The 25,675-nt window shown below is 42.2% G+C and overlaps 1 protein-coding gene and 1 long non-coding RNA gene across 10 annotated transcripts in view; one reads left to right on the plus strand and one right to left on the minus strand.

Moving 5' to 3' along the window:
* The window catches only part of RAD51B (RAD51 paralog B), a 575,469-nt gene that overhangs the window by 171,254 nt on the left and 378,540 nt on the right, over positions 1-25,675 (minus strand). The gene's annotated exons all lie outside the window — the stretch shown is intronic.
* Positions 11,273-24,301, plus strand: LOC128338850 (uncharacterized). The gene is made up of 6 exons (XR_008312729.1): positions 11,273-11,321; positions 11,655-11,714; positions 17,699-17,756; positions 18,232-18,260; positions 20,292-20,318; positions 24,072-24,301. It is a non-coding gene; the product is annotated as an uncharacterized LOC128338850 (long non-coding RNA).

The raw sequence follows: 25,675 nt of genomic DNA on the forward strand, positions 1-25,675 counted from the left end.
GGCAACATGCATAGGCATGGATGATTATAGTTACCAATATAAGACACACAGCCATGAAGAAACTCATAATGAGCTAATTTACTGTAAGTACAGCTGCACAGTGTCTGAAGGATGGGGAACAAATGCCCTTTGCAACCTCTCTCCAGACACTGCAGAAAAGTTTACAGCTGAGTAACATGGTACTGAATTTCCCATGACAAAAACCAAGAAAAAGAGCCTTAATCAAGGATAGCACCTGGGATGCAATGCAGACATTACCAGCTGCTCACAGTACACTCAGGAACATATGCAAAAAACAGCTGGTCAGAGATAATAGGAAAACAATTGTTCTCTTAATATAGGTGTTTTAAACAAGGTGATTGGCTTTTGGTTAACAGATTGATATGAATGATATATTGGTGTTAAAAAGTGAGAATTCATTTAATTGTGTGTCATTTGATCCCTATATAAAGCGAAGCAAACAATGGAGGATAATTATTTTAAATAAAAATCCAGATGTTAGTTTATTGTGATTGTTTTAATGATAAATATTGAACGAGCTGCTAATAATGTATTTTTGTAATTCTCCCTTGAACAGAAGAGCTTTGCTCATATACACAGAATGTTATTCCCATTCTATGGATTCTTGCCTGGTGCAGCCCTTTATTATTGTTCCCATAAAAGGAAATGAAGAGAAGTTTTTCTGCTCAGTATTTATTACTAGAATGCTAAAGCAAAATATCAAGGATCTTTATTTTTGTCATTAGGATGAAAGATACATTAGTTTGGAACTGGCATAATAATCAATACTAACTGGGCCGGGCACAGAGCATCTGCGCCTCCAGCCAGCCCACCCTCTGCCACTGTTCCCCCCACACACACCAACACCACGCCGACATGCCTGGCTTTCTGGCTGGCTGGCCGCTCCCCCTTCACCGCCCGCTTCTTGCCCCCACCCTGCGCTTTCTGGCGGGCCAGCTGGCCAGGCCCGACCCTATACTTTCTGGCTTGCAGGCCGGCCAGAAAGCTGGCCAACCACTTCCTCCTCCTGGCGGCCAGCCCAGGCCAGCCCACCTCTTCCTCCTCCCGGAGAGTGGCTGGGCCAGGCCAGCCCGCCACCTCTTCTGGCCGACCGGTGGCTAGGCCAGGCTGGCTCCCGTCTCTGTTGCTATCCCCAGGCAGCTGCTCTCGTGAGAGCTGCCACACATGGGATTAGCGATGGGTACGTTTAGGATAATTAAATATTTAGATAGATACCCTGTATCAATTTACTCTTGACTTCAATTTGGTTCTTTTCTCTTCATTGGGAGACCGGAGAGGGTGAAGAGAGGAAGGGGTAGATTCTGTCAGCTCCCTGACCTCTCCTGATGAACAACAGCCGTCTTACCCTGCCTGCGCATTCCTGTCTCGGCCAAGAAGGTTTGTTTTTGCAGCCCCAGACCTTCTGAAGGACCGGCTTGGGATTGCTGCCCTATTCCACCTGTGCCTTCTATCTGAGTGCTTGACTTGTTCCACCTGTCCACAAGGACCAGAGATCTCTCGTGAGAGGAGAGATTTCTGGAGTTCTTGGCAGCATATATTGGAGGGAGGCGTAGCTGGTGGACCGCCTGTAGATGGGCGCCAAAGATGGCCACCAAAGGGAGCCGGCCTTTGGTGTGGGGTCGGGGGGGGAGTTATAAGGTGGGGTTGGAGGTCTGGGCTGAATGTTGTTAGTTCTCTCTTTTATTGGGTTGTGCCAGGCCTTTTGTTGTCATGTGTTTGGGTTCTCTTGGGCAGAATGATGCCGGCTGCGTGTCCAGTGGCTCTGGGGCAGCTATTACTGTTGGGGTGGGGAACAGAAGAATTGGCATTGGCAGAGCAGCTGGCTGTTGCAGGGGAAGGGAAACCAGTAATTTAATAACTGTTTCCACTTCTGGCTGCCCTGTCAGCTCTCTGGCCTCAGGGAGGAGTTCCAACTATCCACAGAACTTAGCCTTGCTCCTTTGCAATGCCAGGTCGGTTGAGAATAAGACCAAAATCATCCATGACTTGATCATGAATGAGGGAGCCGACCTGGCTTGTATAACTGAGACCTAGATGGGGAAGGCTAGTGGCCCAGTTTGGGCCCAGCTTCTTTCATCAGGTTACTCTGCTATGGAGCAGGTTAGGGGATGTGGGTGGGTGGGGGGTTGGAGTGGCTGTGGTCCATAAGGATACCATTCCCCCGAGGCTGGCAACTAGGGACAGATTGGGGATTCTGTTGGTGCACCGTCCACCATGCTGCCCAACTGACCCCCTAACTGAGCTGACGGAGCTGGTCTCAGAGTTGGTGTTGGAGTAACCCAGACTTTTGTTTCTGGGGGACTTCAATATCCATTGTGAGGCTGACTTGTCTGGTGCGGCTCAGGAGTTCATAGCGACCATGATATCTATGGGCCTATCCCAACTAGTTTCAGGACCAACTCATGTTGCCAGCCACACACTTGATTTGGTCTTTTGTTTGGACCAGGGGGGTGTTCTGTGGGTGTGGGATCCTGTGGTTTCCCTAATGTCATGGACGGACCACTACCTGGTTAAGGTAGGTTTCACAGCCACAACCCAGCCCTGCAGGGGTGGAGAACCCTATTAAGATGCTCTGCCCGAGACGGCTGTTGGATCCAGTAGGATTCCAAAAAGTCTTGGAGGATTTTGATGTTGGTCCTGCCAGTTATTCTGTTGATGCCCTGGTGGGAACCTGGAATAGGGAACTCACCAGGCCAGTAGACACGATTGCTCCTAAGTGTCCTTTCCGATCTGCTTTAAAAGTGGCCCTTTGGTATACAAAGGAGTTACAGGCTCTGAAGCAGCAAGGTAGGGGACTGGAGCGCAAGTGGAGGAGAACTCGGCTTGAATGTGACAGGACACAGCATAGAGCCCATTTGAAGGTTTGTGCGGAGGCGGTGCATGCGGCAAAAACCCCAATTCTGGTCTGCGCGCATTGCCTCTGCAGGTTCATGTCCGGCAAAGCTGTCCCAGATTGTGAGGAGTTTGATTCAGGCTCCTTCCAATTGAAACCAATCCCCGGGGAATTTGTTCTGCTGCCATGCTTTTAATGGGTTATTTGTGGACAAAATCTCCTGTATTCAGGCCAACTTGGACTCCACTGTTTTTGCAGAGTCTATTAAGGTGGTGTCCAGCAATCCCTCTTGCAGTATTAGATTGGATCAGTTTCAATCTGTGATGCCTGATGACGTGGACAAGCTGCTTGGGGTGGTGCGGCCTACCATTTGTTCTCTGGATCCTTGCCCGACTTGGCTGCTTCTATCTAGCAGGGAGATTGTTTGGGATGGCTTAGTTAATATCATTAACTCATCGCTGAGGGAGGGTAGGATGCCTCCTTGTTTGAAGGAGGCAATGATTAGATCACTTCTTAAGAAGCCTTCCCTAGATCCCTCAGTGATGGATAGTTATAGGCTGGTCTCCAATCTCCCATGGTCGGGCAAGTTGATTGAGAGAGTAGTGGCTAACCAGCTCCAGGCAGTTTTTGAGGAAACCGACTATCTAGACCCATTTCAGACTGGCTTTAGAGTGGGCTATGGGGTTGAGTCTGCCTTGGTCAGCCTGATGGATGACCTTTACCGGGGAATTGACAGAGGGAGTGTGACTCTGTTGGTTCTTTTGGATCTCTCGGCAGCATTCGATACCATCAAGCTTTGTATCCTTCTGGATCGCCTAGTGGAATTGGGGATAGGAGGCACTGCTTGGCAGGGGTTACTCTCCTATCTCTCAGGCAGATTCCAGATAGTGGAGCTTGGTGACAGTTCCTCTTTAAAATGGTTGCTATTATATGTCCCTCAGAGCTCCACTCTGTCACCAATCCTTTTTAATATTTACATGAAACCGCTGGGTGAGGTCATCAGGGGATTTGGCGCAGGATTTATAAGTATGCTGATGATACCCAAATCTATTTCTCCTTATCATCATCATCATCATCATCATCATCATCATCATGAAATGGCATTCACTCCCTAAATGCCTGCCTACAGGCAGTAATGGGCTGGATGAGGGATAACAAATTGAAGCTGAATCCAAGCAAGACGGAGGTGCTCATTGTGGGGGGACTGGAATTGAAGGGAGGAGTTAGATCTTCCTGTGCTGGATGGGGTTACACTCCAGCAGAAGGAACAAGTACGCAGCTTAGGAGTGCTCTTGGATTCTGGCTATGGCCAGGAGCGCTTTCTAATAGCTTCGGCTGATTCAACAGCTGTGTCCATTCCTTGAAGAGAATGATCTCAAAACAGTGGTGCATCAGCTGGTAACCTCCAGGCTCAACTACTGCAATGCGCTCTACGTGGGGCTGCCTTTATATGTAGTTCGGAAACTTCAGTTAGTTCAAAATGCGGCAGCCAGATTGGTCTCAGGGGTAACCCGGAGAGACCATATTATGCCTGTAATTTCCTGGATCACCCCTGGATCCCTTTTTGAAAATTGGAGTTACATTTGCTACTTTCCAGTCCTCCGGTGCAGAGCCTGATTGCAGGGATAAGTTACATATTTTAGCAAGGAGGTCGGCAATTTCACATTTGGGTTCTTTGAGGACTCTAAAATGGATGCCTTCCGGCCCTGGCGATTTGCTAGTTTTCAGTTTTTCCAGACAGTTTAGAACATCATCTCTTGTCACTTCTATCTGACTCAGCTCTCTAGCCTCCATCCCTGAAAAGCCTGGTTCAGGAACAGGTATATGCTCAGTATGCTCTGCTGTGAAGACGGATGCAAGGAATTCATTTAGCTTCTCTGCAACCTCCATATCCTCCTTAATACTCTCTTTCACTCCCTCATTGTCTAATGGTCCAACCACCTTCTTGGCAGGTTTCCTGGATCTGATGTATTTAAAAAAGCTTTTGTTATTTCCCTTGAAACTTTTAGCTAAATGTTCCTCAAACTCTCTTTTTGCCTCCCTTATTGTCACCTTGCATTTCTTTTGCCAGAGTTTGTGTTCCTTTCTGTTCTCTTCATTTGGACAGGCCTTCCAATTTTGGAAGGAAGTCTTCTTCCCTTTTATGGCTCCCTTGACTTTACCTGTTAGCCATGCTGGCATTCGCCTGGACTTAGTGGTACCTTTCCTCCTTTTGGGTATACAGTCTAACTGGGCTTCTAGTATTGTGGTTTTGAGTAAACTCCATGCATTCTGGAGTGAAGTGACTCTCCTGATTATCCCTTTCAGCTTTCTTTTCACCATTCTCCCCATTTTGGAGAAGTTTCCTCTTCTGAAATTCAAAGTGTCTGTGTTAGACTTATTTGATGATTCTCTCCCCGCATGTATGCTGAATTTGATCGCACTATGGTCACTGTTCCCTAATGGGTTGATGACACTGACATCACGCACCAGGTCCTTGGTGCCACTCAGGATTAAGTTCAAGGTCACCTTCTCTCTGGTTGGTTCCAAGACCAACTGTTCTAGGGCACAGTTATTCAGCGCATCTAGAAATTTGACCTCTCTGTCATTACCTGACTGTGAATTTACCCAGTCTATGTGTGGGTAATTGAAGTCACCCATTATTACAGCCTTGCCACTTCTTGATGCCTCCCTGATTTCCTGATGCAACTCCCAGTCACTGTCAGCGTTTTGATCCAGAGGGCAATAGCACGTCCCCAGTAGCACATTTCCTTTCAGGCCTTGTATTGTCACCCACAGGGTTTCTGTGGAGGACTCCGGTCCACCTAGGTAGATTCTATCCCTTCTTTAACATACAGTGCTACTCCACCTCCAAGGCGCCCCTCCCTGTCCTTTCTATAGAGTTTATATCCAGGGATAACAGTGTCCCACTGGTTCCCACTATTCCACCATGTTTCTGTTATGCCCACTATATCTATTTCTGTGTTAGCAACCAAGCACTCCAGCTCACCCATCTTGGCTCGGAGGCTTCTGGCATTGGCATATAAGCACCTATGCGCTGAATCTCTCACCTGGTGTATGCTATCTTTCTTTTGACTCTTTGACCAGCTGGCATAGCCTTCTGTCTGCTCTTTATGTGGTTCTGCTCTGTCCCCTTCTGTTTTATCTGAATCCTTTGCACCCTTGCACTTTAAAGGATGGCATCTGCCGAACTGGATACTGCCCAGCTCCCATTGGCTATTCCCCAGGTGTCATTTTAAAAGCTGCTCTGTAGCCTTTTTGATTTTAAGCGCCAGCAGTCTGGTTCCATCTTGGTTGCATCTGGTTCCATTATCCTTCTTATAATATTACCACCCTCCCTGTCTTAATAGCCAAGTTTAACTCAAATGTGGTCACACCACGGTACAATAAAATGTAATAGGTATGAGAGGAAATCTACTACATGTTATTGCATCATTTGATCACAATTGAGTTAAACTTAGCTATTAAGACAGACTTTCAAATGTTCTAGTTACAAAAGTCAAACTGGATGGACGAAGCAAAGTCATGCTCTTGAGAAGACTGAAAATCTGGGTATTACTGGACCAGTAGCATCACAGCAGCCATTAAATGATCATAATAGTGTGTGCTGCCAATCTGTGTAATACAAGGGAGTTCTCAACAAAACACAACAGGGGAAAAACAACCCACTAACCAAAAATCTTGCAGTGAACCAGGTGAACAGACTTACCTGGCTATAAGGCTCATCTTTTGAAACAAGGTTGGAAGACAAAGGCAACAAAGAGAACTCGCGTTTTGGGCAGTATAAAAATGTGATAAATAAAATAAAATAAATAAATAAATAAGCAAGCAAGCAAATGAGGGGCAGTTTAAGGACACAATCAGATTTATGTAAAATATTTAGATCTTTCCTTTCCAAAATGCTCAAGGTGGTTCACCATCACAATGAATGGAGTATCTGATGTTTCTTTTTAGATTGCGAGCCCTTTAGGGACAGAGATCCATCTTATTTATTTATTATTTCTCTGTGTAAACTACCCTGAGCCATTTTTGGAAGGGCGGTATAGAAATCAAACAAACAAACAAACAAACAAACAAACAAACAAATAAATCTACCACCTAGGTCAGAGACAATAACATAATTATCATGAATTTCTCTACAAATGATGTGTTGTCAGCTGTAAAGCTAAACATCAACTCCTCCCTGCCACATTTTTAGTGTGGAACACAGGAGCTAAACAGATTTTTTTTAATTTTTAAAGACATTGTTACACAATAAGCCACCAATGCAGACAAGGCCTCCAGCCATATACCATTCAGTCCTTAAGTGATAAATGAAACCATTATATTTATAATTAGAAATACATAAACTCTGCGTCAACCTCCCCTCCCCAGATCTTCACACATACATCCCCACCCCCCGTACACTTGCTTCTTTTTCTTCTGGCACTTATTAGTGTCTTAAGTAAACAGCTGCCTTCCCACATGCTGCCCAGAGCCAAAATAAGCTGCCCCTCCAGATGTGAACACCCAGACACAAACATACTGCTTCTCTCTCACAATCTCTCTCCTCTGTAACATGATACATGTTCAAGAGAAACCAGTTACTGTTCTGGATACTGCATTGGAAAAGCTTGTCTTCACAGTCTGGCACAGAGAGGACTACTGTTCTTTTTAATTTTTTTAAAGTCCTGCTCTTGGCAATGTTTGTTTTTCTAACTCGTTCCCAGAAATCTCTTGGGGGCTCCCTACCCAGAAAGGAGTAATTTCTGCATTACCTTGGCCTTAGCCACAATGTCAGCCTTGTTAGGCCTGGTCTGTGGAGACAGCCAGATCCAAACACCTGCTGCCACATTTATTTGATAAGCCTCATGGTTTGTTAACATAAATGTGATCCTACTGACCTGAAAAAGGATGAAAGATGGAAGGGACGGAGAACTCAAAAGGTTTCATGACCCTTCAGCTCAGCAACTGAAGAAACTTTCCCCTTCGATCCCCCTACCACCAGACCTGTGCATTTCATGCCAAATGCTTTGAAGGGCTGGCTTTCTCTCTGCAGTTATGCAAGTAAAAGTGGAACGGGCTAGAATTCTCATAGCTTGTGAGGAACTAGCTAGCAAATAGGATCAGTAAGGGAATTGTTACAGTTGTGGTTGCACACAGTACATTCCAAAGCAAGCAGAACAGCTACACACACTTGTGGCATGCAGGCATGCACTGAAGGGCTAACTTAATAATGTTGCCCATTTGTTAACAGTGAGAGGGGAGGATGGCGGGGGTTGAGGATGACTTAAATCAGGAGATGAAAAATTGTGGGGGAGAAGTGAAAATCTACTTCTCATGTCACAAAGGATGCCTGTTTTGTACAGAAAAGAGGAAATGAAATAATGCTCCCACCAACCCTAGAACAGAGATAACACATACAAGAGGTTGTCCTCCTCCTGTAATTGGTGGCAATTTAGCAGAAATACCCTCCAGTTTCCATTACTTAAGGCTTTAAAATACCAAAAAAAGTAAACAAAAGAACAGTTGGGGGAAAAGTTGAAAGACAATATTCTATAATACACTGTTTGAAAATTTATTGCTTTCACACGTTATGTTTCTCATGCAGCATATGATTTCAAATGTTTATTTGGGAGGTAGAAGCAATTGTTCAGCCCCGAAGAATGCACTTTCCAACCCCACAACAGCCAATTTCAACATGCAAACCTGGTACACAGAGTATCCCCTTGTGTAAATGAAATAGGATTGCTTAACTTTGAAATGTGCAAAGCTCTGTTAGCTGAAATAACCGTCTAGTGAATAAGTGATTCATAATACTCATATCCTCTATATTTTTCATATCCTTATTAAGCAACTGTTTATTCTGAAGATGTAGCAACTTCAGCACTAGTCCTCTTTGGATGTTACTCACCCAAGTGCTGTTCACGGCTAAAGCACCAAAAGTGGGCAGGAAGTCCCAGCCAGGTGCTGCCACTCACCTCCTTGGCCTCGCTGCTCATGGTTGCAGCCCAAGGCTGTTGATCACAGAAGGCACCACAGTGACAGCGCTTCCCTCTTCACACACGGTGACAGTGAGTGGTGAGGTTCAGGGGTTGAGTGTGATGGCACCAGGTTGAGAATTCCTACCCACTTCCGATGCTGTAATCATGAACAGCACTTGGGTGAACAACATCTGAAGAGGGCTATGAATAGAGGTTCCAAATTCTAGACTTTATTGTATACTCTTTAATTCTACTTACATCATGAAGGCTATTGAATGGAATGAAGAAAAGATGTCCAGAAGGCATGATCACTCTATAAATTAAATTCAAAGATCATAGTTTCCTGTGCTCTATGCAATAAGAGAGAAGTGCAATCTCTCCAGGCTTGCCTACACTTTATCATATACGGCTTATCTGTATGGATTTGATGCACATTTCCTTTGTCAACAGCATCATTTGGGAATTTGTGCAGAATGCACACTTTAGCTTCATATTATGGATTTGAAGACAAGAGTATTAAAAATGGATAAATGGAAACTGCTTGAACTGGGCTTAATATACTATCATGGGCAGGTTCTCACGACCTGTATGAGGCTGCCTGATCAAATCAGGACATTTGCACACCATGCACTCTCCCAATTTCCGGTTGTAAGAACCCAGAAATTTTCATCTGTGGCACTGCCCAACCCAACATTTAATCAGGACTGGTAATCTGGGATTTGATATATGGTTGTCAATCCTGGTTAAAAGTTGGATTGGCATGGTTTCAACCTTTATAGTGCCTTTTCAGAGGAAGTACAATAACTCTAAAAGGCCCTGCCCAGAGAGGGAAAACAGGCTCCACCCTTGCCTGTTTTTAAGCAATCCTTGAAAACAGTTTGTTTCACAAGCCATTTTTAAAATTACTGTTTTATGAGTTGGACTGAAATTAAATAATTAAATAAAGAGATGTAACTGAACAGGGGGACAAGTACCAGCTCTTAACCTCTTTAACTGTTTCCAGCAGACTTGGTTTTGCCTTTGTGCCTACATCAAGTCTTCTTTTGAGAATTTCCCACTCCTTTGTCCCTCTTGACTCATCTTCCCCCTCCATTTAGGTCCCTACTGATTCCATCCCTTACCACTTGCTTCCTTCCTTCCTACCCCCGCAAAACATCTTTTCCCTTGGCCCTATTTTCCCCATACCTCCTTTACTATGGTGTACACTTTGCCTAATAGATTTTATTTAAGGTATAGTAGGTTTTCTGTTCAAATAAGTTTTTAATCAAACTCCTTTGACTGTTTCAGGTAAAGTGAAGTGCCCACTTTGCTAAGCACAGTCTGCTCTGGTTGCATTTGAATGGGAGACTACATGCGAGCACTGTAAGAAATCCCCTTTAGGGGATGGGGCTGCTCTGGGAAGAGCACTTGCATGCTTGCATGCAGAAGGTTCCAAGTTTCTTCCCTGGCATCTCCAAGATAGGGCTGAGAGATACTCCTGCCTGCAACATTCTGCAGCAGAAGCTGCTGTCACTGTGTAGACAATACTGAACTTGATGGACTAATAGTCTGATTTGGTATATGGCAGCTTTCTAGGTTCCTATGTAACATAATTTAGGTGTTATTTTTCTAGCTGAGCTACAAAAAAATAAGCACGGAAAGTTTATTTGTGTGATTTCATAACTAGGTTTGCAAACTAAAGAGGTCCAGGTGACCAACACTGGTCACCATATTTGTAACATTTACCTTTCACCATTTGGGACTCAAAGAACTAGAAAAGGGGGCCAAGTATATTCAGAACCCTGCCTCTCCACTTCTTTATCTGAAAATGATAGTTAAGTAATTTTAGGCTTAGGAACATAGGAAACTGCCATATAGTGAGTCAGACCATTGGTCTGTCTAGCTCAGTATTGTCTTCACAGACTGGCAGCGGCTTCTCCAAGGTTGCAGGCAGGAATCTCTCTCAGCCCTATCTTGGAGAAGCCAGGGAGGGAACTTGAAACCTTCTGCTCTTCCCAGAGCGGCTTCATCCCGAGGGGAAGATCTTGCAGTGCTCACACATCAAGTCTCCCATTCATTTGTAACCAGGGCAGACCCTGCTTAGCTATGGGGACAAATCATGCTTGCTACCACAAGACCAGCTCTCCTCTCCTCTCTCTTATCTCCCTTCATTGTATCTTTGTACAATGTATGGAGACTGCTCTTCAAGCACATATTGCTATTAGGAAATTTAAAAAGAAAATAAAAACAGCAGTGTGTATTGCTGGATTATTGCAACAGCTGCCTCTGGGGAAGTGCTATAAAATACAAAACAGAAGGGCTAATTTACTTCAAGCTAGAAATAACCCAGTTGCTTGGCAAAACAGATTCCCAATATGGAAGAGAGAGATACAATCTCTTAAAAGGCCCACTGGATAAGCACAGACCTGAGCATAAATTTGTAGAGCAGTGACAAGTATATTCAGCAAGTTAGGAATGAAGTCTGACCTGACACTGCTTTCCTTGCAGCTGAGAAGGAAAAAAAGGTATGATTTGAGGCATGATGAACTTTCTCCAGCACTATTTCTGTGCTGGAGAGAGTTCTCCAATCTCATTGTCCAGTATAAGATACTGGGAGAAAGAACCCTGGCTACACTTCTTGGCTTTTATCTAGCCAACAGCACTCGAGTAGGCATATACGTCTTGGTGCTACATTGCTACATGGCAATGAAATACTTTCTGAGCATCCTTTAATGGCAGTTCTACAGAAAAGATGGAAAGATATGAAAGTACCTGGTACTTTTTCTGCAGTGCTATGCTTCCTTACATGCTTCCCTGCCCTCTCTTCGCTTTCCCTTCCCCCTCTGTTTCCGATACAGTTTTCCCGAATGTGACCCAGATGCATGGAAATCAGGATCCAGACAGGTGGGAAGACAGAGGTAGGTTAAATATATATAATAAAACCAGCATTACTTCATGGCATATGTCTTGATTTATAAATATGTTTAAAAAACTGTTCCTAAGGCAGTGAGAGGGAGAGGGGAGGGCGGGTTTCAGAATTTTTCTCTCTATTATATTTGTGTGGCAGAAATTCTTGCCCTTTGTGCTAGGGCAAAGTCTGTCACACTAGTAAAAATTCTCTCAAATTAGAAAGATCATCCCATTTGGATAAGAGGATTTTCCATTATGAAAGAAGGCATTGCTGTTCACTTATTTTCCCCAGAAAGCAAGAGAACAGAGAATTTCAAATACTGCATCTTGAAGGGTTTTTTTTTTTGTATGTTTCATTGTTAACCAAAAAAAAAGAAAGAAAGAAAGAAAAGAAAAGAAAAGTAGCTGAAATTCTGTGCTCTTAAACAATCACTTAACCAAACTTGTTTAATTATATATGCCAATGTGCACACAGACGTTCAGAACACAAATACTATTTGTTTATCAGTGGAAGCCAATCCTTTCTAAAGCTGGCTGAACACCACTACCCATACTTTGTGTGGAGGAAATTGCCTTCAGGAAAAGAATCAAAATTAATTAAAACCACATGAAAATCTTCTCCCCCATGGCCAGCACCAGGAGCTAGAGGCCAGCTCAGTCCAGTCCAGCTCAATGTTTTTTTGTCCCCTAAAGTCCTGATCTTGGGCTACAGCCATTAATAGGCTGCAGCTGATTTTCATCTAGATGAACTTCTTCATGTAGAAGACTTCCCTCCTCTTCAGTTTTAAAAAGAATTACATATTAAAAAAGAATTACATATGAGCCCCTGGTGGCGCAGTGGTAAAACTGCCGCCCTGTAACCAGAAGGTTACAAGTTCGATCCTGACCAGGGGCTCAAGGTTGACTCAGCCTTCCATCCTTCCGAGGTCGGTAAAATGAGTACCCAGAATGTTGGGGGGCAATATGCTAAATCATTGTAAACCGCTTAGAGAGCTCCGGCTATAGAGCGGTATATAAATGTAAGTGCTACATTATGCATTACATAAATTGAAGCAAAAGGGGAGGTAAGCACTGGAAATCTCCTCTCCATTTCATGTCCAGTTAAACAGCCATTGAAATAAGGGCTGAATTGTGTGGGGACCTCTGCAAGGAAAATGTGCTATATCATAGACATACTAAAGCAAAGTAAGGTGTATGTCTGGGGAACATATCAGCAGGGGTTCGAAATGGCAGCCTTCTGCTTGTTAGTCAAGCATTTTCGACCACCCGCCCCGTGCGCTTCTGTGCCAACCCAACTAAAGGTAAAGTGTGCCGTCAAATTGATTTCGACTCCTGATGCCCACAAGCCCTGTGGTTGTCATTTGGTAGAATACAGGAGTGGTTTACCATTGCCTTCTCTAGAGGCAATGGTACGAAATGATGTATGAGATGATACCTTTCAGCATCTTCCTATATCGCTGCTGCCCGATATAGTACCAGTGGGGATTCAAACTGGCAACCTTCTGCTTGTTAGTCAAGAACTTCCCCACTGCACATGTGCAAGTTTGTTGGAAGAAAATGACACCACTCAGGTCTCAATCCCAGATTACCTAGGCATAATGTATGCCTAGGTAATCTGGGATTGAGACTCGAGTGGTGTCATTTTCTTCCAACAGACTTGCACATGTTTTTATTCTCAAGAGAATAAAAGGAGAAAACTTGCTCAGATATAAGAATCTCCAGATAAAGGAGCCATGCAACCCATAACCTGGATTCAGTTTACCTACTTTCTGCTGCTGGACTGTGTTAAAGATGGTGGATAGAAATGCTATGCTGCTCTTGTGAGATTGCTTTTCATTTATTTATTATATTTGTACACGGCCTCAAACACTGGTCTATGGGCGGTTTACAGCAACATAAAACAAAACAGAAATTAAAACCTTAAAATAATTTAAAACTACAAGTCTAGGTAAAAAGCTTTGGTGAATGCTTGGGGGTCGCACGTCAAACATATTGACATGAAATTTTTTGTTTTGAAAGAAAGAAAGAAAGAAAGAAAGAAAGAAAGGGCTTATGAAAAACCTCTACCATCCACTGTTTTGTGCATTTTTTCACAGCTGCTCACTACCATTGTTTCCTCAATCTGCTGCTGTTTTAAACAAGAACACTTCACTGTATGTTCCCAATCAGGAATCATGGCACTATGTAGGCAATCAGAGCTAGCTACACGAGGAAGTTTCTTGAGTGCAAAGATAAGTCATTGCTTTCACTCTAGTGGGGAGGATGACAGGAAAGAAAGAAACAAATTCCCACTGCCCAGGCAATACTTCCTGTCGTACAACACTAGTTGTTTTATTGCCCCTCAGTGCTGGAGACAAGCTTTTCACTCCAAGCCAGCTCTGACAGAGGATAGTTGTACATGATTAGATGTGGCAGATGATGGATGGAGATGAGTATTCAAATACAGAAAGAAATGTAGAGCAGATGAACATCTGGATGCAGCCCTATTGCTTCAGCAGTGGGGTCACATGCCCTCTTTTCCCCCGACACTCATCCAATTCTGCTATGTTTTGAACTTCTTCTTTTTTTGGTAAAGGAGTACAAAAAATTGCCAAAAAGAAGGATGGGCACATTCCAAGGAGGGTGTGTGAAAGTGTTCATGAAACATGGTTCCACATTTTGTCTCAGCATTAGCTGATAGTAACAAGAACCTTCTTAGCAGTGGATACCTATATGATGGTTTTTGTAGAGCGGGCTTGTAGTTTTACAATTGTATGGATATCCATAAAGTAAAAAAAACTTCAGCACTATTGCTTAAACTGCTTTATAAGCAATTTATGGAAAACCCAGGGGTCTCTGTTTTGAAATGAGAGGTCAAGCTTCCTAGGGGCAGTTCCTTCAAGGTGATCCTCATTAAATCATAGGGCTGAAAGGCTTCATCCAGTCTAACTCCCTGCACAGTGATAGGATTGAACAGGCCAAAGTCAGCCATAAAAAATGTTTATTCAAGCTCAAAGTCTGGCTCCAAGTTGTTCTGAACCCCTTCACTCAGGCAGGGCACAATCACAAAAACCATGAGTGAAGGAGGGGGAAAAACAGCAGGGGTGTAAGACAAGCCAAAAATGGAGGAGAAGCTTCAGAGGGCAAGAAAGATAGCAAAGGAAATGGAGCGGGGATGTAAGCAAGAATACAGAGAGGGCAGAGGGGTCAGAAGAGGAAAATGAGAAGTAGAAAGTACTGAATTCAGAATTCTTTAAAATTTAATTGCAGTTCCCCAAGGTTAAAAGGTTCCTTGAGACTTAAACACTGCTCTTTATAATTTAGTGTAAATCACTCCTTCAGTCTTCATTCGACCTAAACTTAAGTTTTGTCTTGAAAACATCTCACTTTAATTTAAAATCCCAACAATAAGCAAAACTAGTAGGAAACATAGAGCTATGATTCTGAACAGAAAATCAGGTGTTCTTTAAAAAATGTAGTTCATTCTAGAGAGTTCAGCAAAAGTTTCTTCATTCTAGACCTGGACAACAGTTTTATTGCTTTGAAGATCATCAGAAAAGAAAAAAAACCCAAAGAACTATTTTCAATTGTAGGCTATCCTGTTAATATTAGTCATATCTTAAGAGCCTTTTCTGTTCTGCTGTTCCCATGAAGTCTTCATGTACAACTTCCCTCTCATCAGTCTTGTTCCGAATACCCAACCTTTTAAAGGGCTGATCATTACAGGATCACCCTTTTAAACTTTAAGTAGACAAAGTATTTCTCTCTATATTTTCAAATAACACTGAAAGGAATGTCTGAAGCGCTTTTTAATAAAGAGTCTGAGTAGAGTGCCTCTGTTAAGAGACTAATTCAGCTCCACTTTTGCTATGGTTCAGATACACATTCTACCAACTTCCTCCAGATTGAAATAGCTATTAAACACAGTTAGAAAGACAAGAAAATGCTCAATGAGCATAAAAGATATTGTGCATGTGCACTCAGGCTTTACTGAGCCATTTTTCTATAGCAGTGTGTGCTGTCAAACCACAAGCCAGTTTTTAAATTGTGGGGGGTGGATTCTAAAAAAAAACAATGTGAAAGTTCAGTATAGGAACTGCTGGGGGAAACCAATCTGACAAATTATACACATGCAGATGGGCTGCATCACAGTTAGGGGACTTAGAGACCACAAGGTCTTCCTTACACAGCCAACTACAAAATGGCTGCTATCAAGAGCTCTGCTTGCTAAGGTAAGTTCTTTTCTCCTCAGAGACTGAGGAAATGCTCCCCTGATGAGATCTGCAGAATTAGAGAGGCAGAATTAAAATACACTATAACAACTACTTACAGCAGACGGTCAATGTAAAAATTAAACCATCCCTGCCTGAACAAGGAATCACTAATGACTGCAGTTTAACACAGAGCATGTGCTGGTCTAGAGCTTGTTAACCAAGGCTCAAAATTCTTAACAAAACATTGCTAATGATTTTTCAAATGTGAAAAACAGACAGACTCCAGAATAAACAGAATAGAATAGATTCTGAAAGTATTAGATATTATGTACATGAACAACACATAAAAGTAGCAGACCTATAGTTTGAATCCTCCCACCCTCTTTCCACATAGAGCTACTCCTCCAGGCAAATTTTTACTTTTTATGAAAAGTAGGACTCTTTGAGGACGTCTGGAGACCATTCAATACTTTTAGGAATGTTTTTGATGCAGGTACAGGACCCCCCGCCCCATATTTTCTGTTTAATTCTAGACAAACAGCTAACAGTTAAAATCACAGTAAGTTTTCCTTTCTGCCTCAATGAGTGCTTATGTAATTAGAGACATACTAATAACCCTTGGTAGAAATTTTATTTGTGAAGTTTTTCCAAAACTGGTTAGGGAGTATCTCTAATTGTGTGTAGGCAGCTGTGCTAGACAGCTGGAAGAAAATCTATGACAAAAGGAAACCTGTATTTCCTGTTTGCACTTTGTTTAATAATGATGGCTATTCTGGATCATTCCCAAGCTTCTCTCTTCATCTGTTTCTGTCTTGTCTATAACAAAAGATGCCTTAGCAATAGAATTGTTGTCAAAGTCAGTGTCCTGAGGGTTTGGCAATTGTCAGATTGTCTGGAGAGCCTATTCCTTTGCATCTCATTATTGCAACTGTGGGAATGTCATATTTCATGTGTTTTCTTGGATTATATGAAGAGTGACCTCCTAAATGTAGATCAGTTTGCCAGAAAAATGCACTTTTAGTTATTTATTATAAACATAACTTGATTATTTTAAATGAACATGAAATGAAGGATATTAGAGATCTTATTTAATTTATGGGAAAATGTTTATTAAATTTTTTGAAATCTTCACTTCCCCCACATGTTTTGCTTTCCACTATAGCTCTGCAGATAGTTAGAAATCTGAATAAACAAATTTCTTCTATAGCTGCCTGTAATAATTCAGAAGATCAGTGATTCCTAACTGTAGTTTGAGCACCCCAGGAGTACTTCCGGGCTCTCCTGGAAGTCCCTTGTAGTTTAGACCAGTCTCATTCTAGTCCATGTAAAATTTAAAAAGGGTGGGGGGGGAGAGAAACTACTATTGCAGTAGGACAGTCGGGGTGGGGGTGGGGGGCAGGCAGGTTTGGGGCACCTGCAATTGTCTGAGGTCTCATGAGGGGTATGCTTCCCATCAGTATTGGAACCATTGCACTACTACAACTAGAAATATTTATATATTGCTTTTCAACAAAAGTTCTCAAAGTAGTTTACATATAAAAATAAATAAATAAAGATGGTTCCCTGTCCAACAAGGGCTCAGAGTTTAAAAAGAAATATAAGGTAGAGATCAATGGTCAACCACTGGAGGGATGCTATGTTGAGGCAAGAGATGGTTGCTCTCCGCCTGCTAAATAGGAGATAATCAGTACTTCAAAAAGTGCCCCTTTGCTCAGTTAGCAGTAGATCTAAAGCCTTTTCCAGAAATATTAGTTGGTTTGCAGGAGGGAAACGGCTGTATTTATCATTATTTATTTCAGTTCCTCGATTGCTGACATCTCCACATTTAGTCAGCACACCTTTAAAGACTTACTTAAGGTAAGAAATTCTCTTCCTTTCTTGGGGATTAATTTCAAAACGGTCTTAGTATGTAGAAGTGTGCTTTTATTTGTGGATTCAGAAATTCAAACAAAGATGTGTTTAAATATAAAGGGCAGTTCCAATCTGCACACCTGGCCTACTAAACCTGCTTGTTTTACACAGCACTCAGAAGAGATCAAGAAACGGTAAAGGCACAAATGTTTACAGTATCTATGAGACAGGTTTTTCATAAGCATAAAGGATGTTACCTACATACTACACACTCTCTCTCACTTTCTCAATCTTTATGGGTCTCAAACTTGCCCCAATTTTCTGTAGACATTTGGAAATTGGCCTCTATATGCAAGCTTTTGGCCAGTAAGGTAGATAACTGATTGCTGACTGACCTTTTATACTAGTTTTATGGCGAATGTTTTCTGATTTTGTAGTGTGATTACGTTTTAATGATTTTTAAAATTGTGTACCACTCTAGGGTCCTAGAATGAAGGGTGGTATTAAAAGGTAATAAATAAATAAATAAATAAATATTTACACTTTGACTGTTACTATAACTTGGATCTATGTTCACTGAATGGCATTTGGCTTCCTCTTCCCTGACTTTATTTCATTTAATTTTTGTATGTCCTTCCAGTGGAAATGTGCATGCTTAAAATTGTTCCCTTACTGTAGATACTAACCTGCTAAATTGGATTGTGAGGGATCTGTCCTGTCTGTCTTCCATACCATCTGTTTCTTTGAGCTTTCAAATGTTAACATTTTAAAGCAATTTTACATGTGTTTCCAGAAGACTAAAGCTGTGGGTGGGTGGGTGGTCTTGCAGTTTTCATTTTCTTTTCCAGCCTGTAGGAGTTTTCTTTCCATGATTTGTGTTGAGCTTTGTGGTTTAATTTTGAAACCACAATGCTCAGACTATAATATTGTACATTTGTATTAATTTTTCCAAGGTCTCAACTATGCCTCAAAGGCTGGCCAAACAAATTTCAAGGGAAGTTAGAAGTAAAATAAAGTCATACTCCTGATACATTATCTGGTATTATTTCCAGCCATAATATACAATTCAGAAGTCAATCAGGCTACCATCTGGCTACCTAGAGAGAGACAGCAGTGCTCACGAGAGAATCTTCAGACAACCTCTAACTCAGTAGTAATACATGAAGTAATCATGCACTTGAGAGGCAGTTTTGCTATGAGCTCAGTATGTATCACCTGAAGCTCCACAATTTTCAAGGTTGACTAGTTCCCACTGATTAAAGATTATGGTGCAAAGCCTTGTACTTCTTCACATTTAGAGTTATTGCAGCTAGGGTCAAACAACCCCGCTGGATCAGGCCAAGGGCTATCTCATCCGGTATCCTGTTTCCCACAGTGGCCCACCAGATGCTTCTAAGAAGCCCACAGGCATAAGCACACCCTTTCTCCTGCTGTTGCTCACCTGCAACTGGTATTCAGATGCATCTTGCCTCTGAGGCTGGAGGTGGCCTATAGCCACCAAACTAGTAGCCATTGATAGACTCTTCCTCCATAAATTTGTCCAAGCTGATTTTCAAGCCATCCAAGCTAGTGGCCTTCACGACATCCCGTGACAGAGAATTCCATAGACTGATGATGTACTGTGTGAAAAACTACTTCATTTTCTTGGTCCTAAATTTCCTGGCCATCAGTTTCATGGGATGACCCCTGGTGTTAGTTCTGTGAGAGAGGGAGAAAATTTCTCTCTGTCCATTCTCTCTACTCCATGCATAATTTTATACACCTCTATCATGTCTCCCCATAGTCACCTCCTTTTCAAACTACAAAGCTCCAGATGCTAGCCTTGCCTTATAAGGAAGCTGCTCCAGGCCTCTGATCACCTTGGATGCCCTCTTCTGCACCTTTTCCAGTCTACCACAACCCCAAGATCTCTCTCTTGGTCAGTCACTGACAGCTAAGACCCCATCAGTGTACATGTGAAGCTGTGGTTTTTCGTCCCTATGTGCATCACTTTACACTTGCTTAGATTGAATCACATTTGCCATTTTGTCGCCCACTCACCCAGTTTGGAGAGATCCTTTTGGAGCTCCTCACAATCTGTTTTGGATTTCACTACCCTAAGTAGTTTAGTCTCATCTGCAAATGTGGCCACTTCATCCCTCTCCAGTTTGATATTAAACGTCTCTTCCTTTTGTTCACATCAAGAAATAACAATGATGTGGAACACAATGTTGCATGTCCTAATATTATGTTTTCTCATACCCTTAGATTAACTTGCAGTCTGTTTTGTTTTCAAGGAAACTGTGAATGGAATGTTTAGCCTTTTAACAATCTCCTTCTCCTCCCTTATTTTGTAACATTTTAGCCAAAAGTACATAACACTGTAGGCCTGGGCATTTTGATGGTTATATTTCATCAAAGTTTCCTTCTTTTTGGAGTGAGACAAGAGCACTATTGCCTGAATTATAATTAATACATATTTATACAGCCTTTTCTTTAAATGGCAACCTGACAGACATGTTCTTCTTTCATCAACCTACATTAATTTGTTTTACAATATAGAATTATATTCTGTTCTTCTGAATGAAGGTAAGAACAACTCTTCCATATATTTACTATAGCACACGTACATATTTAAGCTATTATGACTCTCAGCTTTTCCTTTCCTTTCATTCTGTTGAATTTAACACTATGACCTTGGTTATCTTTTATGTTCAGTGACTTGGCTAAATTTTTAAGAAATTGAGAATTAGTATTTATAATATTGGTAATCAAAACTTATTTCCATTTGCAACTGTCTGTATGTTCAAGCATTTTAAAATGGGTACAAGATACACTAAAATATATTTAGCTAAAAAACAACAACACCCAGCTTAATGCCATTCACCAAAGACTGTTATACAGTATATGGTCAGAGCAGAGGCTCTGAAATATCACGTACAATTATTTCATTCAAGGGTTCATTCAAAAATCATGCATTATTTCATTCAAGAGGTCCCACCGTTTTTTAGTGCTCCATTTGTTGTAGGCAGAAGTAATATTTTAAGAGGACTATAACAATATTTTTCATCATTATCAAAGGAAAAGATCACAGGATTTTGGACTGCTGTGCAAGAAGCAGAAGAAATGTGGACCAAAATAAAATAAAATGAATACATACATGAGGGTCTGTGAGCTATTTACAGGAATGATGGAGAGACAAAGAGCCTATAGGTCAGGCCAGGGCCGTTCTTAGGGTGGGGCAACCCGTGCGGTCACCCCTAGCCCCACGTCAGGAGAGGCCCCGCACCAGCAGGCAAGCAGGGGCCCCCTCGCACAGCTGTTTTTTAGCAGCCACATAGTTGTGCAGCTGCTGCTCTTACCACCTTTGTCCTACCTGCAAAAATCCCAGTTTCCCCCTCCCCCCTCCGCTGCCTCCTCCTCCTCTTAGTCTCCACCGGCCAGGCTGCGCTGCCTCCTCCACCCTCCTCCACCTCTGGAGTGTGATGTCGGGAGAATACAAAGTTCCCCTTTGCAAGACTTCTAAGGAGATCTGCAGAGGGAGCTGGAGAAGGACAGTGGACGGGGGAGGTTCCCGGCATCTTGGAGCCACCTCCTCAGCACCCTGGCAGCACAGCAAGATTTAAGTGGCAGAAAGAATGCCGGCTGGTGGGGGGGGGGGAGATATGTAAAAAAGGGTTTAAGTGCACTGGCGCTAAGCAGCACACGAAGGAGGCAGGGAGAGGGAGAGCAGAGGCTGCTTCGACAAGGAGGAGAGGAAATCTTATGCACAGCAGAAACCTACAGCCTCAGCAGTCTCCCACTGGACAGCTCAAGAGCCTGATGCTGCTGATAAGCAATGCTTTTTTGAACACTTCAAAGTGTTGGGTTGCTACTATCTACTACTTTCACCCAGCACAGACTTTGGGCTTGTTTTTAAAAAAGCAGTAGCCCTGCATACTACAGGCAAACTACTTCAGAAGTTGTGGGGGGAGTAAAAAAAAAAGTTAAGTCAAAGTCCCCCTGGGTGTGCAGAAAGCCTAAAGGAGCATAATGGGTACAGTAATTAATAACTTCCCAGTTCTATTGAATGCTGCAAATGACTTTATACCTTGTCAAAAGTTCCATTTTGAAGTTTGAAGTAAAGCTTAACGACCACCACCACCCGCCCCATGGAAAGGAAGCTGATGGCTCCTCCTCCCTATTCCTGCAAAACTAAGATACTGTTGGCTCTGCTTCTACACTCCTGGCCATGTGTGATCTCTCCAACTTGAACGGAGTGAGGGAGCAATCTGAGCTGCTCTGAAGAAGACAGACTCTTTTAAACTTGTCTCTCTGTGTGAGTTTTAATCTTTTCTCTCCCTCCCACTCCCACCCCCACCCTGAGTGGCTCTCTGGGAGATTTTCTCTCTGATTTTTTTCTATGTGTGGCTAAGCACCGGGAAATGGCTAGCTGCTAAATCCCAAACCCAAATCTGATTAAAATAAGAGCTTTTGTTGAGTTAGGTGAGGCAAAAGGACTGTGTGTGTGCGTGTGTGTGTGTGTAAGTCAGGAGATGACCCTCTATGGCATGCACACATGTGCATGCTCACAAGTTTTTTGATGTCCTCTCAGTTAATTTTAGATCCCATGCTCAGGTTGAATCAAGAAGGCTCCACTCTGAATTCATGTGTGTGCACACTGTCTTGAAACTGCCGCCCAGAACAAAGCTCATTCCGCATACATATGAAAAAAATTAGAGGGAACACTGCTAGTAGGTGAGGCCTGCTGTTGACTAGGCAAAGTCATTTTCCATGGATTGCACTGATAGAGGATTTAAATATAGGTAATAGATTTTTAAAAATTAATGTGCTTGCTGTTTTTCATTTTTTTATTGAATAATGACTATATATGTTAAATGTGAAACTGAGAAAGATCTCCTTCTTTGGGGAATGATGTGGTTTGGCAATTACTGATCTGATTATTGAGCGGTGAACATCTATTGAGAACAATGACAGTTAAAATCTGCTAGTTACCTTGATGATTTCTTCTAAAGAAAATACAAGCAAAATGATCTTTAAACCTCCCCCCGCACCCCCGCCGCATTTTCTAGTATAAACAGTAGTGCATTCAGCTAATTTCAGTGGCAAGATTGTTCATGCAAAACCTGGTATCTGTAGGTCATTAGGAAGTATTACTGCATTCTCCACAAATTATCAAACGTATATAATGGATTGTTTAACTATAATCTATATAGTGGCCACTGGCCACCAGGCAACTTTGAGTTAAGTGTTGGGAATCCAAGTGTCTTCCTTCAAATGAGATTTTTATTGCAAGAGAATTCAGTTTTGGAATTCAAGTTTGGAATGCAACTGTGTTAAATTGTGTATGTTTGTGTCTGTGTTTTACATATTATGCATATTAGATTAAAGTATTAAGGAGGCCCCGCACATGCTGATTCACCCCTAGCCCAGCGCCCCCTTAGGGACAGCCCTGGTTCAGGCAACCGGTCAAGGGAAATACTGAATTTCAGCTATCATTTGAAATAGTCAGCTATTACTTTGAGTTGTGGGTCTCTAGTTTGTTGCATTTGTCCATGATATTTCACAACTACCAGAGAGTATCCACTTCTTTACGGCAGTTTTTCTCTGATTATGCCCTAAGCCATCGTATACCAAGAACAATATTATTCAGACCTTTCCAATCTTAGTTCACCACTCATATTTGAATAATTAGAGATTGGTAGACAAAACAAAAATAGAATGAGGAAAATAATACAACCCCACAACATGACTTAAAGCTCTTGGGGGACTGATCCCAGTAAGAAAAACACCTATGAAAAACGTAGAGAACAAGTTCCAGCAAGCCACAGCACTGGAAACTTAGGAATGGATAGCCTTCTATGTTCAATTAATTGCAAAAAAACAACCAACCAACCTCAAAAATGTTCTGGAATGGGAAAGGACAGAGTTCGTGCCACATCCATGCCTCAGCAGGGAAGCTGAAGAGATTTGTGAACCTTACATTTAAAAACCATGTCTTTTAAAATATTCTTTTTTTATCTTATGTTACATAAGAATCTGAAATGGCTTATGCATGGAGCCACTGAATTGAAGCACCATGGTAAAGCTTTTCCTTTCCTTGCTAAAGATAAATAAAAACATACAGGTTTTTCAAGTTGGCATGCTAATGTTAGCTAATCATAATTGTTAAAAAAAAAAAGATAATGAAGGAATAGTCAGAGAAACTTAAACCTTTGTTTCTTGGCCAGTTCAAAGAGCAATGGACAACAAAATGCTATGGATTAAAGAACTGGATGACGGTGGTGGTGGTTCTAACGAGCTTCCCTCCCTGAATAATTTCTCTCTCTCTCTCTCTAAAAGGATGTGCCAGAACACTACAGAAACAGAAGCAGGAATGAAAGAGGAGCTGAAATCTGCTAGGAATGAATGGGGTGCTGAAATTGTTCATTGTATTCTCAGAGCTTAGTAAAGCAAGTTTAACCCCTCTTCAATGGATGGGTTTGATTTGTGTACATACAGTGGTGTGCTGACGTTTCCTGTGCCTTTGGTGGGGGGGAGATACATCAATTGGTATTGCCTTTGCCAAATCACACAGCTGTGGCCTGCTAGGCTGCCTCTCTCTCCTGCTCCAACTTGGTGGTGGAATTTAACTCATTTTACCCTTTACTTTCCAGGAAGAGAAATATGGAGTTGCTCTCCTTCCCTGCTTTTGACTGAGTCTTGCCCCTCAAGGGAGTAAGAAATCTTTTGAAATGAAAATGAAGCAGGCTCTCTGGTACGATATGTGTTTTATAGTACTGTGGTATGTGGAAAATGTCAGTGTCAGCCACTATTGGTTCCTCATTGTCTGAACTAGCAAAATTTGTGAGCAATATTTGAGGAAAAAGGATCTGTGATCTTTTTCTTCCCCACCCGCAGTCAACTCTAAGACTGTACATATAGTTTTGACAGTTTCTAAAGAAATGCTATCCAGTTAGTCATGGCAGACATGACTGGAATGTTTTTATTGTGGGCATCATAAAAGACTGTACTGGGTGACCCCACACACTAGACACACTTAGAACTGCTCTGAGGTGGCTTTTTTTTTTTTTTACATTAGCACAAGATTAGGCTGGCTAGATTTATGCCTGGGACAATTTCTTTCTTTACATTCCAGATCAACATTCCATTCCATTCCATATGTTCTTTCTTTACATTCCAGATCCCTAATCAGACATTATATGTAAAACACTCTACTCATGCACAACTGTCAAGTGGGGGGGGGGAGGAGAGAAGTCCTACCTCTCGATGTGTCAGTCAACCTCCCGCACTCCCCCTTCTGCAGCATTCATGGTTACCACAGTTGTCGGAAGAGGCAACTGCTGTAAGCATTATGGTGGGTGCTTGTGTAATCAGCAACCTGGAGCGCCCCAGACTATCAATCACAGAAGCGCCTGCCATCAGGCTTATAGTGGCCACCTCAACAAACAACTGTGGTAACTATGAATGCTACAGGAGGGTGCGTGAAGGAGAGAGAGACTAACACATTGAGGGGTGGAACTTCTGCTCTGCTTTTCAGCAGCCACATGCAAGTACAGACTTTTACATATAACTTCTGAATAGGGCTCATGTAGGTAGAGGTTCAGGACATCCATAGTCAAAAGTAAGTTGTGAATTTATACATACTATTCTTGTTACATACAAGTGGTTTTCAAACCTCCATCAGTTTATATGTATCAAAGGAAACCTAAAGTCGTGTTCTAAATGACTGGTTTGATTCCTTTTATACGCTAAATGGGGGTTTTATAAGGTTATATAATGTTAGCCATTTCAGTCTATATTGTTAACAGAGCAAAAGGAAACCTTGGTTCTGTCCTTGAACCTGTTGACACAAGCAGGCATTTCTAATGAAGTTAGTCAATTGGCATTACCCTGAATAAAACAGGACTTGTAATATTATAATGCTTTGTGGGATGAATCCTCTC

The sequence above is a fragment of the Hemicordylus capensis genome, chromosome 1, assembly GCF_027244095.1.
Source record: "Hemicordylus capensis ecotype Gifberg chromosome 1, rHemCap1.1.pri, whole genome shotgun sequence".
Taxonomy (NCBI): Eukaryota; Metazoa; Chordata; class Lepidosauria; order Squamata; family Cordylidae; genus Hemicordylus; species Hemicordylus capensis.